The sequence below is a fragment of the Lissotriton helveticus genome, chromosome 3_1 (genome assembly GCF_964261635.1).
Source record: "Lissotriton helveticus chromosome 3_1, aLisHel1.1, whole genome shotgun sequence".
Taxonomy (NCBI): domain Eukaryota; kingdom Metazoa; phylum Chordata; class Amphibia; order Caudata; family Salamandridae; genus Lissotriton; species Lissotriton helveticus.
Window position 1 is genome coordinate 47,757,433 of NC_136061.1, and position 16,287 is coordinate 47,773,719.

The 16,287-nt window shown below is 46.8% G+C and overlaps 1 protein-coding gene across 4 annotated transcripts in view; it reads left to right on the forward strand.

Moving 5' to 3' along the window:
• NHEJ1 (non-homologous end joining factor 1) overlaps positions 1 to 16,287 on the forward strand; it is a 1,839,518-nt gene that overhangs the window by 1,391,144 nt on the left and 432,087 nt on the right. The gene's annotated exons all lie outside the window — the stretch shown is intronic.

Consider the following 16,287-nt stretch of genomic DNA (forward strand, 5'->3'; position numbering starts at 1 on the left):
AATTAAGCATATTTAACTTTCATTATACTTGTTTATTTATTCTCACTGTAAGTTTCATGGCATGAGCTCTGTATACATTTGTATTTGATTCTATGTTCCATTTGGATTGTTAGATTTTGTATTCCACACTGTTGGCTGAGATTCTTCTGGAGATCAGCCTAGGAACATGTACTAGCCGTGCTGTCAATAAACCGTTTTCATAAATTTGGATTTATCTACTGTTTAACAGCACACATTCAATTTGTGTCAATTAAGTTTCCAAGATCCTCCTCATTAAGCCACCATTTTCACTTACTCAGAGGCTTATGTGCAGCATCATCTAAAACTTTGAGCCACCTTTAGCCAGGTTCAAACTCACCTCAGTCAGTCACTCCTCTTTCAAAAAGAATGTCCAGCATCCACTGCATCGCGGTTGGCCTTACCTTTTGACTTTGTCCCAGTCAAGTCCAACCATCTGACTGCAATTAGCACTTAACACTTTTTGACACTGTTTACCTTAAACTGTACGAATTACTAAGTCCGGGTCTACCTATTGGACTTTTTTGTTATTTTATTCATTAAAATGTACTCTATTTTTCTAAATTGGATTGGGATTTTTTGTGTATTTTGTTTTCACATTATTACTGTTCCAATGCTTCACACATTGCCTCTGAGTTAAGCCTGGCTGCTTTATGCGCACCTACCAGATGATTAAGCACAGGTTAATTTAGTGAATTTTGTGGTCCCTCCCGACAAGGATTGTGATTATTATTTGATTAGGGTTCTTAACAAAACTGCAATTTCTTACAGATACCATATTATTTGCTCAGATAAGGGTTGCCGGGTTGCCCCTGTGAGAAAAAGAGAAAGGACTCTTCAGTGGCTCAATCTGGGCTCAAATGATTTCACACTTTCCTCCACTTCCCCTTTTCTAGTATAATTGTTGCTTCTGTAAATGTTTACTTCCCTGCCTCCCTCCTTACTTCTAGAAACGTAAGGCTGGAGACTTCATTTCCTGGGTGATAACATTACATACTTGTAGGAAAGAGAAGAGGGAATGGGCTTGTCATCGGTGCAATCTGGCCTCATCTGGTCCTGCAGGGCTCTTTCTTACTATCGCAATCCTATAACCCAGAGTTCCTGGGTTATCTGCTCCTTGTCACCACCTACATTATGGGATACCGAGAAAGAAACAGGTGGACTAACATCTCTATCGACTACTCAACACATTCCCTTCATGGAAGCCCGTATACTGAATGAACCCCTTTAAAAGGGAACTCTGTCAGTCTTTGCTCTGGCAGTTTGGTGAATGACTTTCATTCATTTTTGTTTTGTTAGGCACAGTGAGATTAAGTAATTTGCTCAGAATGTTGAGCGTCCCTGCCAAGACCAGAACCTGGTTCGCCAGCTTTGAAATCGACCGCCCTAGCCGTTAGGCCACATACTCTCCCCAAGTTGGTTACTGCAATGGATAAAATGAGAGGTCTGGCTCCTTAACCCTCCCTCGTGCCACTCCCACCTACAGGAACAGACCACACAGCGGCATCTAACCGGTTGCTTACTATTCTTCTGCTCTTCATGCTTTAGTTGCAAGGCTGCAAATGTACACATGAAAATAGGCTGTTTTCAAATACTGCAATGTTGATCAATGTCTGTGTTTCAGTACTGAACCTAATTATGTGTTTTCAGGGTTAGTAGTAGCCTAATCCTGTACCTGGGCTGAAGTTATCATAAGAGCCAAAAGACTGATATGAATCCCTAGGTTTAGACTGTCCTAGGTTTAGACTGATATTAATCCCTAGGTTTAGACTGATATTAATCCCTAGGTTTAGACTGATATGAATCCCTAGGTTTAGACAGATTTAAATCCCAAGGCTTAGACTGATATGAATCCCTAGGTTTAGACTGATATGAATCCCTAGGTTTAGACTGATATGAATCCCTAGGTTTAGACTGATATGAATCCCTAGGTTTAGACTGATATGAATCCCTAGGTTTAGACTGTCCTAGGTTTAGACTGCTATGAATCCCTAGGTTTAGACTGATTTGAATCCCTAGGTTTAGACTGATTTGAATCCCTAGGTTTAGACTGATATGAATCCCTAGGTTTAGACTGATATGAATCCCTAGGTTTAGGCTGATATGAATCCCTACGTTAGGACTGATATGAATCCCTAGGTTTAGACTGATATGAATCCCAAGGTTTAGACTGATATGAATCCCTAGGTTTGGACTGCTATGAATCCCTAGTTTTAGACTGATATGAATCCCTAGGTTTAGACTGATATGAATCCCTAGGTTTAGACTGTTGATCAATGTCTGTGTTTCAGTACTGAACCTAATTATGTGTTTTCAGGGTTAGTAGTAGCCTAATCCTGTACCTGGGCTGAAGTTATCATAAGAGCCAAAAGACTGATATGAATCCCTAGGTTTAGACTGTCCTAGGTTTAGACTGATATTAATCCCTAGGTTTAGACTGATATTAATCCCTAGGTTTAGACTGATATGAATCCCTAGGTTTAGACAGATTTAAATCCCAAGGCTTAGACTGATATGAATCCCTAGGTTTAGACTGATATGAATCCCTAGGTTTAGACTGATATGAATCCCTAGGTTTAGACTGATATGAATCCCTAGGTTTAGACTGATATGAATCCCTAGGTTTAGACTGTCCTAGGTTTAGACTGCTATGAATCCCTAGGTTTAGACTGATTTGAATCCCAAGGTTTAGACTGCTATGAATCCCTAGGTTTAGACTGCTATGAATCCCTAGGTTTAGACTGCTATGAATCCCTAGGTTTAGACTGATATGAATCCCTAGGTTTAGACTGATATGAATCCCTAGGTTTAGACTGTCCTAGGTTTAGACTGATATTAATCCCTAGGTTTAGACTGATTTGAATCCCTAGGTTTAGACTGATATGAATCCCTAGGTTTAGACTGATATGAATCCCTAGGTTTAGGCTGATATGAATCCCTAGGTTTAGACTGATATGAATCCCTAGGTTTAGACTGATATGAATCCCAAGGTTTAGACTGATATGAATCCCTAGGTTTGGACTGCTATGAATCCCTAGTTTTAGACTGATATGAATCCCTAGGTTTAGACTGATATGAATCCCTAGGTTTAGACTGTCCTAGGTTTAGACTGATAGGAATCCCTAGGTTTAGACTGATTTGAATCCCTAGGTTTAGACTGATATGAATCCCTAGGTTTAGACTGATATGAATCCCTAGGTTTAGACTGATATGAATCCCAAGGTTTAGACTATGTATCCCTAGGTTTAGACTGATATAAATCCCTAGGTTTAGACTGATATGAATCCCTAGGTTTAGACTGATATGAATCCCTAGGTTTAGACTGATAGGAATCCCTAGGTTTAGACTGATTTGAATCCCTAGGTTTAGACTGATATGAATCCCTAGGTTTAGACTGATATGAATCCCTAGGTTTAGACTGATATGAATCCCTAGGTTTAGACTGATATGAATCCCAAGGTTTAGACTATGTATCCCTAGGTTTAGACTGATATAAATCCCTAGGTTTAGACTGATATGAATCCCTAGGTTTAGACTGATATGAATCCCTAGGTTTAGACTGATAGGAATCCCTAGGTTTAGACTGATTTGAATCCCTAGGTTTAGACTGATATGAATCCCTAGGTTTAGACTGATATGAATCCCTAGGTTTAGACTGTTTTGAATCCCTAGGTTTAGACTGATATGAATCCCTAGGTTTAGACTGATATGAATCCCTAGGTTTAGACTGATTTGAATCCCTAGGTTTAGACTGATATGAATCCCTATGTTTAGACTTATTTGAATCCCAAGGTTTAGACTGATATGAATCCCTAGGTTTAGACTGATATGAATCCCTAGGTTTAGACTGATTTGAATCCCTAGGTTTAGACTGATATGAATCCCTATGTTTAGACTTATTTGAATCCCAAGGTTTAGACTGATATGAATCCCTAGGTTTAGACTGATCCGAATCCCTAGGTTTAACTGATTTGAATCCCTAGGTTTAGACTGATATGAATCCCTATGTTTAGACTTATTTGAATCCCAAGGTTTAGACTGATATGAATCCCTAGGTTTAGACTGATATGAATCCCTAGGTTTAGACTGATTTGAATCCCTAGGTTTAGACTGATATGAATCCCTAGGTTTAGTATTCTAATTAAGTGCAGGGTTAACAAAGGAACTGATTTTGAGTCATTAGCATTTCAGCAACTATGCAAAGCTTTAGGGGTCTGTCAATTTTTCACTTGTGCTTATTGACGGAGAGTGGAATGGTTTAATGGCATCCTAAAATAAAATATCTAAGATGTGTCAAAACTCCTGCCTAAAAGTCATGATGGCCTACCCTTTGTACTAATTTGGATGTGAATCATCCCTAACTTAGGGGCTCATTAGGATGGCGGACGGACCTGCGTCCATCCGCCACCCTAGAGGAGGAGAGACCGTCCGCAGGGGCAGCGGCGGCCCCTACAGTGCAATTAGGATGTGACCGCCAGCCTGGCGGTCACATCCTCAATATTTAACATTACGGCGCATGCTGCTTGAAGCAGCACCCGCCACAAGGTTAAATATGCATGCTTAGCATTTGCATGCACAAAACGTCAGGCACCGTAGGTACCCCCCCATGTGCACCCCCCAGCCCCTCAATCACCCTGGGGGCCCGCAATGGGCCCCCAAGGAAATCACCCTATGCCTTTCCACGGCGGAGAATCCGCCGCGGAAAGGCATCTGTTTTCCGCCATCCTAATATGGCTGGCGGTGTCTGATAGACACCGCCAGCCATGTTAGAGCTTTTCCGCCGCGCTCGGAAGGCGACTGCGGCGGAAAAGCTGCGGACATATTTTGAGACCCACCGCCATCCTAATTTGGCGGTGGGTCTTTCGTGCCTCCCCATCGGTTTTCCCGCATCCTCCGGGCCGGCGGTGGCTTCCGCCGGCCCGGAGGATGCGGGAAAACCGCGATCGTAATGTGCCCCTAAATGACTGAGCTTAACCCACGTAACATAATCATGAGCAGACCTATGATTTTTCCATTCACTCCTCTTGACTCCGGCTTTACTTCATTTTCACCTTTCTTAGGATGTAACTTGGAAAGAACTGATTCACTCTCTCATCAGCTTCCAGTCTCAGGACCAAGCTCCCTCTCCTACTAATGCAACTGAAGGCATGCCACAAAGATGTAATAAAGTTGCAGTCCCTGCGCCTCTCCACCGCTATGGCCTGTTGGGTCTGCTGGCCCTCTTTACACCAAGCTTGTCTGGCTATTCATTGGGTGGCTGTGTCAGGAAGAGGCGAATGGTTGGTTCAAAAACTATACTTTGCTACAGCTGCTTAAACTGTCCAAGCAGGACCTGAACAGTTCTTCATGTTGGATGTGTTCTCCTGTGACCTCTGGCTCAAATGGAGACATAGCCCCAATCCCGTCCCCTTGAAGAGATGGAAAAATGCACTGAATGTGGTCACTGCACGGCTCATGTCACTCTTGAAGGTCTGATGGGGCTTTTGTTTGATCCGGATCTTTTGCCCCCTGCTGTTCATCCAGCTTTTTTAGTCCATTTTATTTGGAATTTATTTATCACACCTGTACCTCAAGAGTACTGGGGCACTTTACAATGAAACATTCAAAGGTAACATGGTTACAATGAGCTGGGGCTGGCAGAACATACAAATAGTTAAAAGGCGGTAGCCATGAAGACCAACCTGAATGAGAAGTCATTGGTTCTTTGGCAGACACTAAAGGATGGGCCTCAAGAGGTTTTCAGAAGCTGGTGTGTCATGGTAAAGGTCATAGGGCAGGAGAGCATGAGTTCCAGACTCGAGGGGGCCGTAACAGCGATAGACGCCCTTTGAACGGTAGAGGTTCTACATTTGGGGGGTTAAGGGCTGCAATGCGAATCCTTAGGATGGTTTGTGAGGAAGGAAATATGGGACGCAAATAATATAATGTAACTATGGACTAGTGTACAGGGCCAACCACCGTGCCAATTTTCACCCAGGTTCAAATTGCAGGAACGGTTTTTCCTTGTGGAATGTTGTTCACTGAAAGTGCTGTCTCAGAACTAACAATCAGAGGCTACAAAAAGACTAGTTACGTAGTCTGCTATAAGACACTCTGCCGCAACCCCTTCTGCCTAAAACTGGAGAAAGAAAGCCTTTTTAGAGACTGCGTGATTTTCTTGCTATCTAATTTCCAAGCTCTGTAATGCTCCTACACCTTAGAAGGCTTTGGTGAGTTGCTAGGATGTTGGGGGGGGCTGGCTAATTCGTCTGCAAATGTTATTGAGCTCTTAACTACCTATTAGTAGACTATTATTTTTTAGAATATATACATATATATATATTACACACATACACATGTATATGTTTTTACATGTATAATCCGCCTGTTTAGGCAAAATGCTCTCTTGCTCCTGATGAAAGAAGCTGCACGACTTCTCCACAGTCCCCACCACCCCCCTTGGAATACATAAACTCACAACCTCTGATACAAACAAGGTGTACTTTATTAGTCAAACACAGTATAGTCAGTCAGTCAGTCAAAAAAACCATAAAAGCACATGTACACACATTTAAATAAGAACAATTAAAACAGTTAATATAGAGCATCATAAAAACAGTCCCAATTCATATAGTATTAAAAAAAGAGCAGAATGATAAAAACATACAAAGGACTGTACAGGTTTAAAAACGAGATAATCGTCGACAGACCCTGGGCTGTGTTTTATTTATAAAACATAGGTACTACATACAATATTTGTTGTGCAACAGAAACAGTGGTTTGACAATTTTTCATTTAAGTTTGGCACCTCTTGTACACCACATGGACAGGAGGAATCTAGCTGTTGCGAAGACAATCAGCGGAGTGGTGTCATATTTTAGGATTCTGAATACCTCTCTATAATCCTTAAGGCCCCTAGATTTGCAGACTTGAATGATCCATTTTGCTCTAGCTCTAGAGTAGGAGCGGCAAAAGAGCAGAACGTGCAGATCCGTCTCTTCGCTGGCCTCGCACCCTGGACAAAAACTGAGGAGCATTGGACCACTTATGTGTTACAGCCCTTAGAGGCAGCGTTCCATGTCTAAACTGGACGTATAGTTTCTTAGCCAATAAGGGCTGAATGTCATCTAAAAATTTCTCAAAATGGGGAACAACCTCAATATCTAGGAAGGTGTTGGTCAGCCTGCCCAGGGCAGAGTTTGCTAACATGGTTTCTGTTCGATATTGCTTAAGTAGCAAACTCTTTGAGCTCTTAGCAATCAAGGCGCAGGCTTCTTCGGGGGAAGACCACAAATCACCCTTGCCAAGGGCGTGGCAAAGCTGCTTGATATGTTTCAGCCAGGGATTATTCCCACGCCCACTCTGGACAGGAGGTCCCTTAGGTCCTCCCTGTAGCTCAAGAGCTTAGGAGTGGACCACAGTTTCCTCCAGTACAGCAGGGGGCGATTTGGAACAATCTACAGGATCGGGAGTAGACCTATATCTAGGCGTAAGGGGGTCAGAGGGGAACTCTTAGGTAATTTCAGAAGGCGCCTGATGAAGCTGTTCTCAGTAAAGGATAGGGCGGTGGCGCGGAGATGGCCCCACAATTCCGAACCATATAAAGCGCCTCCTCTCGCTTGGGCTTTATAAATCTCCACAGGTGGTCCCAAGGGCTTAAGAGAACTTTTGTTGTAGACCTTTAGGATACCGCCAGAGGATTGGGCCAGCTTCAGGTTCGCCTTTGCCATATGAGACCCCCAATCCATTCTGTCGTTTAGGGTTACCCCCAGTTAATCAAAGGTTGACACTCGTTCCAACCCCTAACCATCCAAGTGGGGATGTGGACAGTTGGATGATCTGGCATTGTAAACCATAAATTTGGTTTTGGAGAGATTAATCTCCAAATTCCTCATTCTGAAGAAAGAACAAAACGCCTCCAGTGTTCGCTGAATATCCATTGAAGATTTTGATAGTAAAAGGATATCATCAGCAAACATCAGGGCTGGTATCTTGCGGCCTGCTAGAGTAGGTGAGTCAAGGTCCCTCGCTCCCGCTAGATGTTCGATCAACCCATTAAGGAAAATGGAGAAGAGCGTGGGGGCCAGGACGCATCCCTGCCTCACTCCCCTCTCCACTGGGAATGGAGCTGAGAACTCCCCGTTCCTCCCAAACCTCACCCTAGCATAGGTACCTTGGTGTAAGCGTTTGAGTAGATGGCACAAATAGACCGGGGCACCCATCTCTTGTAAAATTACCCAGAGCTTGTCCCTCTGGACCAGGTCGAATGCGGAATGTAAGTCCACAAAAATCAAGTACAAACTACCCGCCCCCAGGAATACCGTCTTCCAGTATACCAACTGTAATCTAAACAGTTGGTCGATGGTGGAAACCTTCGCTCGAAAGCCCGCTTGCAGGGAGGTTAGGATGTGATGCTCATCCATCCAGCTATGCAACCTTGATAGTAAGAAGCGGGTGAATAATTTCTGGAGGACATCGATAAGACTAATGGGGCGGTAGTTGGCCGAGTCAAGAGGGGAAGCCTTTTTGTGAATGGGTATAATTTCTGCACCTAACCAGGTATGTGGGATCTCCATACCCTGTAGAATGGCATTAAAATATAAACAAAGGTAGGGGGCCCAAACCTTCTGTTCGTTTAGATATAGGTCGCCAGGGATCCTGTCTAGGCCTGGTGCTTTCCCAGTAGATAAACTTTTTAAGGCCGCCTGAATTTCAAGCAAAGTGCAGGGTGGGTAATTAAGGCCCAATGCGAGCAGCAGGGGTGAGTCAGGGCTGGTGGTTAACACCCACGAGGTCACCTACCTCTGATAGGGAACAAGCAACGTGGTGATATATCTCCACTAGTTTGTCAGGAGCTAACGCAACCTTTGCCCACCTAATACTTCTGCCACCCACCGCTGTAACTAAGTTCAGGTCGGTACTAGACTCCAAAACCCCCGGGTCATTACGGTGGCCCTAAGTATAGTTCAACTCTAGTGATAGGAGGTTATGGTCACTAACTACCCTTGGGATAACAGCAAAGGCTCTCACTTGGGACCAGGAGTCCACATTGACCAAAATATAGTCAATGGATGTACTTTTCCCTGATCTATTATATGTACTTGTGCCAGGTACGTCGGGAGATATCCTGCCATTACAGGCCCCGAGGGAGTGAGTTACTGTCAATTTATTGATCTCAAGGGCTAAGGGCGATATGCGCTTAGCCGGATACATGATACAATCTGGAATAAGCCAGATGGAGTCCTCATCCGCCGTTACAGAGGGAATCCCAGCAAGCGGCTCAAAATGGGAGTTAAAATCACTTCCGATGATTTTAAAGGACGATGGAGGGAACATAAGGAGAAGTTCCTCAAGCGCCTCCAATAGGGATAAGCCCAACTGGAGTGGAGTGGGCCGGAGATATATATTAATCACTACCAATGTCAGACCGTCCAAGAATTTAAGTAAAATACAAAGAATGTCCGGGGAGTCAGAGTCTATTAACTTAACTGAACACCCCAAATGAGAGGCAACCCAGATACACAACCCCCCCGAAGGTCTTCCCCTGGGGCCCTGCACTGCCGGTGTGTAAAATGTTGCGTAGCCCACCCTGGCAGGGGCTGACACTGCCCAGGTCTCTTGGAACAAACACACGGCATGCCTATCCACCAACTCTCCCCAATCTGGGTCATCCAACTTTGCCCCTATCCCTGCTACATTCCATGACCCAATCTACGATCCACAGGTTTCTGCTCGGGCCGGTAAAACTGTTGTCAATTGAGGGACGAAGGGGGGGGGAATTCTATACGGGTGTAAATGGCCAATTCCTCACCGGCTCCAAAAGGGCTGGTATTTAAGGGTGAGTGGCAACTTGACAAACCATCCACCCTAGACCCAGATCCCAACTCAGAAAACCCCACCTCGTCACTCACACCTACCACCGCCTTTCTCCTAGCTTCGTTAATTCCCAGGACAATAGGACCCGAAGAGGGAGATAGTTAGTCCACATTATTCAAAACACTGTAGCTATTAGCTACAGGAATGTTATATTCTAGGTCATGACCTCCCTGGAAAAAATAGAATGGAGCAACGTCACCCTGTGTTTGGGCTCGTGAGTAAAAATACCCCAAATGTAGAGTCTTAATTGGGTCCAGATTAGACGGGCCACCATAATCCAGGATGTGTTTAACCACTCCTGGATTTCCCTGAAATTGACGATTACACAGTCCCCCTTAATGTCCTTTGGTCTGGTCCTTAGCCAGCCAACTCTTCGGGCGAATAAAACTTCCCCCTGGCCTGCCCCCATAAGGGGTCTATGATTGTTGAGCCAGAAGATAATTTTATTCTTCAGCTCGGGGAATGTTTCACCTCTGTCGCCTACCAGTGGGGGCACTCCGGTTAAAACCACTACGTATGGAGATGCTTCAGGTGGGAGCTGGGGACAAGGAGGGGTTTTATATAATCCCCTCTCAGAGTTTTTCATAGTGGGATTAGCTTGAACTCTACCCGGTTATGGCCGCTTCTTTCCAATAGCTTTTCGAGTAGGAAAGGAGTCACATGGGATCAGACTAGTTGTGTTTGGGAGCCCCTTAGATGTGATTGGTGGGCCAGACTCTAACATAACGGTATGACTTGTCTGCCTATTTGGAGGAACGGGGACCTGTACAGGGTTGTCCAAGCGAATGCCTACTCTTTGGTTGTGGGATTTATTGACCTTCTTAGATATACCCGTTGCTACTTCCGCGGCGTTGTGCCCAATTATAGACACTGGCTGAACACCGTTTGGGCTTTTATTGTTTTTCAGGGTAACTAATTTATCAATCCTGCAAGATAAAGATTTAAAATACGAATTGATAAGCTGTTCCATTTGGGCATAAAGATCGATAAGTAAATGGGTAGCCCAGACGGGAGGTGCCAGAGTCGAAAAGGAGGGACCTGGGACCGACTGAGGAGAATCGGGTATGGATTCAATTCTCCTAGCGTTTTTCTTAGCAGGTTTCACCTTCTTATTTATTTATTTATTTTATTTATTTAAAATGTTATATAGCGCACAGTTACCCTCGGGCGTCCACGCGCTTGTCCAGACACCACAAGTTAACCCCCGGCCAGTTCAATGCGATCAGGCAGGAAACGGATAGGTTTTGAGGCCTTTACGAAACCGCAAGGTGCAGGTCTCAGAGCGCAACTTCAAAGGGAGCGCATTCCAAAGCATGGCTGTGTTAACCGAGAATCTTCTCCCCCCAGTACGGACCCTTTTTACTCTGGGAGTTTGGAGCAGAAATTTCTGATCAGAGCGCAGCGTTCTGTTCGCTTTATAAGGCACCGCTAGGTTCCTCAGTATGGAAGGGCCCTTCCCCTGAAGGATTTTGTGCGCTATGCAGAGGGCCTTAAATTTGACCCTTTCCCGCACAGGGAGCCAGTGCAGTGCCTTTAAGGCCGGTTTAGCTGACTGCATCCTAGGCACGCCCATCAGCAGCCTTGCAGCAGCATTTTGGACCTGCTGGAGTTTATTAAACGTTGCTTCAGGGGCACCCAAGAAAATAGCATTGCTATAATCAAGTCTCGATGTAATCAGCCCCTGAATAAGCAACTTCCTTGATGTCAAAGGAAGAAGAGGCAGGATTTTGCTAGCTGACCGGAGAAGGCCAAAACAGACCCCTGCCGTTTTTTTCGCCTGGGTCCTAAACGAAAGGTCTTGCTCTAACCAGACCCCTAAGCTCTTGATCTCCTTTTTCGGGTTCGGAAGCTCTCCCATGCAGCTAGGCCAGCTAGTCAGAGGAAGTGAGGGGGTCTTATTCCCTAACAGCATGATTTCTGTCTTCGAACCATTCAGCTTAAGAGCTGACTCACACATCCAAGAGTGGACTTCAGACAAACAGGAGTGCAGTAGGCGAGGGCGAGGTTTAGGTGCCTTTATCCCTGTCTGGGGAACTGGAGACGGAGCAAGGTCAATGAGAACACTCATCCGGGACGAGCTGTGCGCATGGTAGCTCCACGAAGGAGGGCATCAATGTTGATGTTAATTCTGGGGAGTTAGCTATAGCTAGGGAAAAGTCCTCAGTAAGTAAAGGGGGGCATGGCAGGGGTATTAGAGAGTCGCCTTTCAGTGTTTTCTATAGCCGAAGCCACCACCCCTATTGTTTTTTGGAGCATTTTGTCAATCACTGTTAGGCTCGGCAGTGGTTGGCTCGTTGCAGCCTTTTGCCTAGTTAGGGGGCGAGAAGTAGAGGGGTTTGGCTTGCCCAAATTGATCACCAAGGATTCTTAGTAAATAGTGTTTCCCAGGGACTCGAACTAGTGCATATAAAAGTTTATATGGAAATATGAAACATCTATAAAAGATAATAAGGCCCAGCAACAAATTTCCAGAACACAATACTAGAAACAGACCGCTGTATGGCAAACAGCCTTGACTGAGTGAATTGGTAAAAATAGTTAAAATACCACATCAAAATGAGGAAGTCCCAGACGAGCAATTGCAGTAGGGGTTAGAGGGGTGACCCAGCCCGGCCTCCTTTGGCCACAGACGGTCCCGCCCTTGTCCCGGGCTTAGCCCGGCATCACCCGCGCGCATCCCGCGCTGCGCGGCACCAGGTGAGGTTAAGTACAGCCCTGGCGCCGCCTGATAATGCTGTTGTCAGGCGCCTGGGCTGACAACAGCATTATCTGACGACTGCTGGGATTTGTAGTCCGGTCCCGCCTGGTGAGCTCCGCTGGCCGTTCCCCTCACGGCGTTAGCGAGATGCACACTGCCGTTTTACTTGCGGCGCGTGCAATGGAAAAGATAAGGATTCCCCCTCGTGTCAGCTTTTAGGTAATACCAGAAAAGGAAAGTGCGTCCCGCGCTGCGGGGCACCAGGTGAGGTTAAGTACAGCCCTGGTGCCGCCTGATGATGCTGTTGTCAGGCGCCTGGGCTGGGGCTGCAGGATTTGTAGTCCTGTCCTGCCTGGTGAGCTCCGCTGGCCGTTCCCCTCATGGCGTTAGCAAGATACACATTGCCGTTTTACTCGCGGTGCGTGCAATGGAGAAGATAAGGATTCCCCCTCGTGTCAGATTCCAGGTAATACCAAAAAAGGAAAGCGCGTCCCGCGCTGCGGGGCACCAGGTGAGGTGAAGTACAGCCCTGGCGTCGCCTGATGATGCTGTTGTCAGTCGCCTGGGCTGGGGCTGCTGGGATTTGTAGTCCGGTCGCGCCTGGTGAGCTCCGCTGGCCGTTCCCCTCACGGCGTTAGCGAGAGGCACACTGCCGTTTTACTCGCGGCGCGTGCAATGGAGAAGATAGGGATTCCCCCTCATGTCAGCTTCCAGGTAATACCAGAAAAGGAAAGCGCGTCCCGTGCTGCATGGCACCAGGTGAGGTTAAGTACAGCCCTGGCGCCGCCTGATGATGCTGTTGTCAGGCGCCTGGGCTGGGGCTGCTGGGATTTGTAGTCCGGTCCCGCCTGGTGAGCTCCGCTGGGCGTTCCCCTGACGGCGTTAGCGAGATGCACACTGCCGTTTTACTCGCGGCGCGTGCAATGGAGAAGATAAGGATTCCCCCTCGTGTCAGCTTCCAGGTAATACCAGAAAAGGAAAGCGCGTCCCCACAGTATATATATATATATATATATATATATATATATATATATATATATTTCCCAGTGGTCTTAATACTCACCCTGCTGGGATTGGACTTTAGATCTGTTTCCCTGCCCGCCGTGATGCAGGCAGAGAAAGAGATCTAAATAGTGCTCCCATCCAGAGGGAGCAGCAGTATTAACTGCTCCCTCCGAGCTGAAGCAATGCTGGATACAGGAAGCTGGCTGGGCCTTAGGCTCCCCCGCGGCCTACAACGTTACTTTGCCGGGGCATGAGGTCCCCAAGGCTAAAACTGGCTAGAGGAGGAGGGCTTTGTGCCCCCCCTAATTTGATTAGGACCGCAGAGCTGAAATTGGCCTGTGAAGGGGAGTCTCCTGCCTCTCCCCTTAATTTTAATGAGTTGGCCAGGGAGATGGGGTACCCAGGGCTTATAAAGGCTCTTTAAAGGGGGTAACGTGGCCCACCAACTCCCCTTTCATGCAAAAAGGCCCTGGGGTATGGCGTCCCCAGGGCCTACTAAGGCTTGAGCGGGGCTACGCGTCCCTGTCCTCTTTACTTTAATGAGTGGCTTTGGGGGGTGGGGTCCCCAAGGCCAGCCCTATGGTCAACCCCCCAGTGAGTATGGCCGAAGGCCGTGCACAGTGTGGGGTCAACCAATCAATCAATCATAGAATTTGTATAGCGCGCTACTCACCCGTAAGGGTCTCAAGGCGCTGAGGGGGGGGGGGGGGGGGGGGATTGCTACTGCTCGAACAGCCAGGTCTTGAGTAGTTTCCTGAAGGAGAGGTGGTCCTGGGTCAGCCGTAGGTGAGTGGGGAGGGAGTTCCATGTCTTGGCTGCCAGGTAGGAGAAGGATCTTCCTCCGATGGTGGATTTCCGAATTCTTGGGACGGAGGCGAGGGCAAGGCTGGCGGATCGGAGCTGGCGGGTGGGTGTGTAGAAGGTGAGGCGACTGTTGAGGTACTTCGGGCCCAAGTCGTGGAGAGCCATGTGTGCGTGGGTGAGGAGTCTGAACGTGATCCTCTTGTTGACGGGGAGCCAGTGCAGGTCCTTCAGGTGGGTGGAGATGTGGCTGCGGCACGGGATGTCCAGGATGAGTCGTGCTGAGGCGTTCTGGATGCGCTGGAGTCTTTTCTGGAGTTTGGCCGTGGTTCCAGCGTAGAGGGTGTTTCCGTAATCCAGACGGCTGGTGACGAGGGCCTGGGTGACCGTCTTCCTGGTTTCGGTGGGGATCCATCGGAAGATCTTTCGGAGCATGCGCAGGGTGTTGAAGCAGGATGATGAGACTGCGTTCGCTTGCTTGTTCATCGCGAGGGAGGAGTCCAGGATGACGCCCAGGTTGCGTGCATGGTCCGTTGGTTTGGGTGCGTTGCCAAGGGCAGGCGGCCACCAGGAGTCGTCCCAGGCGGAGGGCGATGATCCCAGGATGAGGACTTCCGTCTTGTTTGAGTTCAGTTTTAGGCGGCTGTTCCCCATCCACTCAGCGACGTCCTTCATCCCTTCGTGTAGGCTGGTTCTGGCTGTGGCGGGGTCGTTGGTGAGGGACAGGATCAGCTGGGTGTCGTCGGCGTAGGAGATGATGTTGAGGTTGTGTTTGCATGCGATGGCTGCGAGAGGGCTCATGTAGACGTTGAAGAGGGTTGTGCTGAGCGATGATCCTTGTGGTACGCCGCAGATGACTTCGGTGGCCTCTGATCTGAACGGGGGAGGCGGACTCTCTGGGTTCTTCCGGCGAGGAACGCGATGATCCAGCTGTATGGGTAGTGTTGGCTGCAGGTCCTCCAGCCAACCACTCATAGCGCATGGCAGGGTGTCGCATTTACGTATGGTAATTAATTATTATTTTATGTTAAAAAAATAGAAATTTACTGACAAAAACAAAGGTTACATTAATGTTATAATTAGGTGTAATAAACTTATGTTTTCATTTAAAAAAAAAACCTCAGAAATTCACCAAAAAAAACGAAGGTTAAAGTAACATTATAGTTAGGTCAATTTGTCAGTGTTAACACTAACGTTTAACAAAACAAACCACATAAATTTATCAGTCATAGTTAGCAGCACTAACTAGGTCTGGGATGAGGTCATGGAGTTCTGCTACGTGTAACTCCGCAAAGTGACAAAAAAAACTATGCCCTGCGCTACCCGAGGTCCTTAAGCACCAGAGTGCGTTAGGTTGTGTCGTTCGCTCTGATTTTTAGCGCTGGGTGTGTGTTTAGCGCAAATGGTGCCATGCGCAGTGCAAGAGGGCGCTGCTTCTTTTTGCCGCTCAAATAGAAGTCAACTCGAGCGGCAGATTCCTCAACGTGAACGGAATGTATCTCAATGCGAGCTGTAGTGACCATCTGCGACTACCCATGTTGAGCAATCTTACTGGAAGGTGGTCTGGAGTACATTTTCTTGGTTCGAGCTCGCCAACTTAATGTTGGCGAACGCGAGCAAGGAAAAAACTCTGCTCCACGTAGCTGAGTTTTTCAGAACTCCGAGCTCTCGGCGGAGCGCAGAGTGGTAAAAACTCTGTGACTGGATCAGATTTCACAGCCTACGCCTAGTGCTAACTATAAATTGCACCTCCGCCATGCAGTGCATATGACCATATATGACATCACTTATGACATGTTCTATAACATCTCAAATTACATCACTGATGACATTATCCACGCTTCATTTTCCGGCATATTGCTGTATACATTTTTATGGCTTTACACTTACTTTAGTTCAAATAAACAATC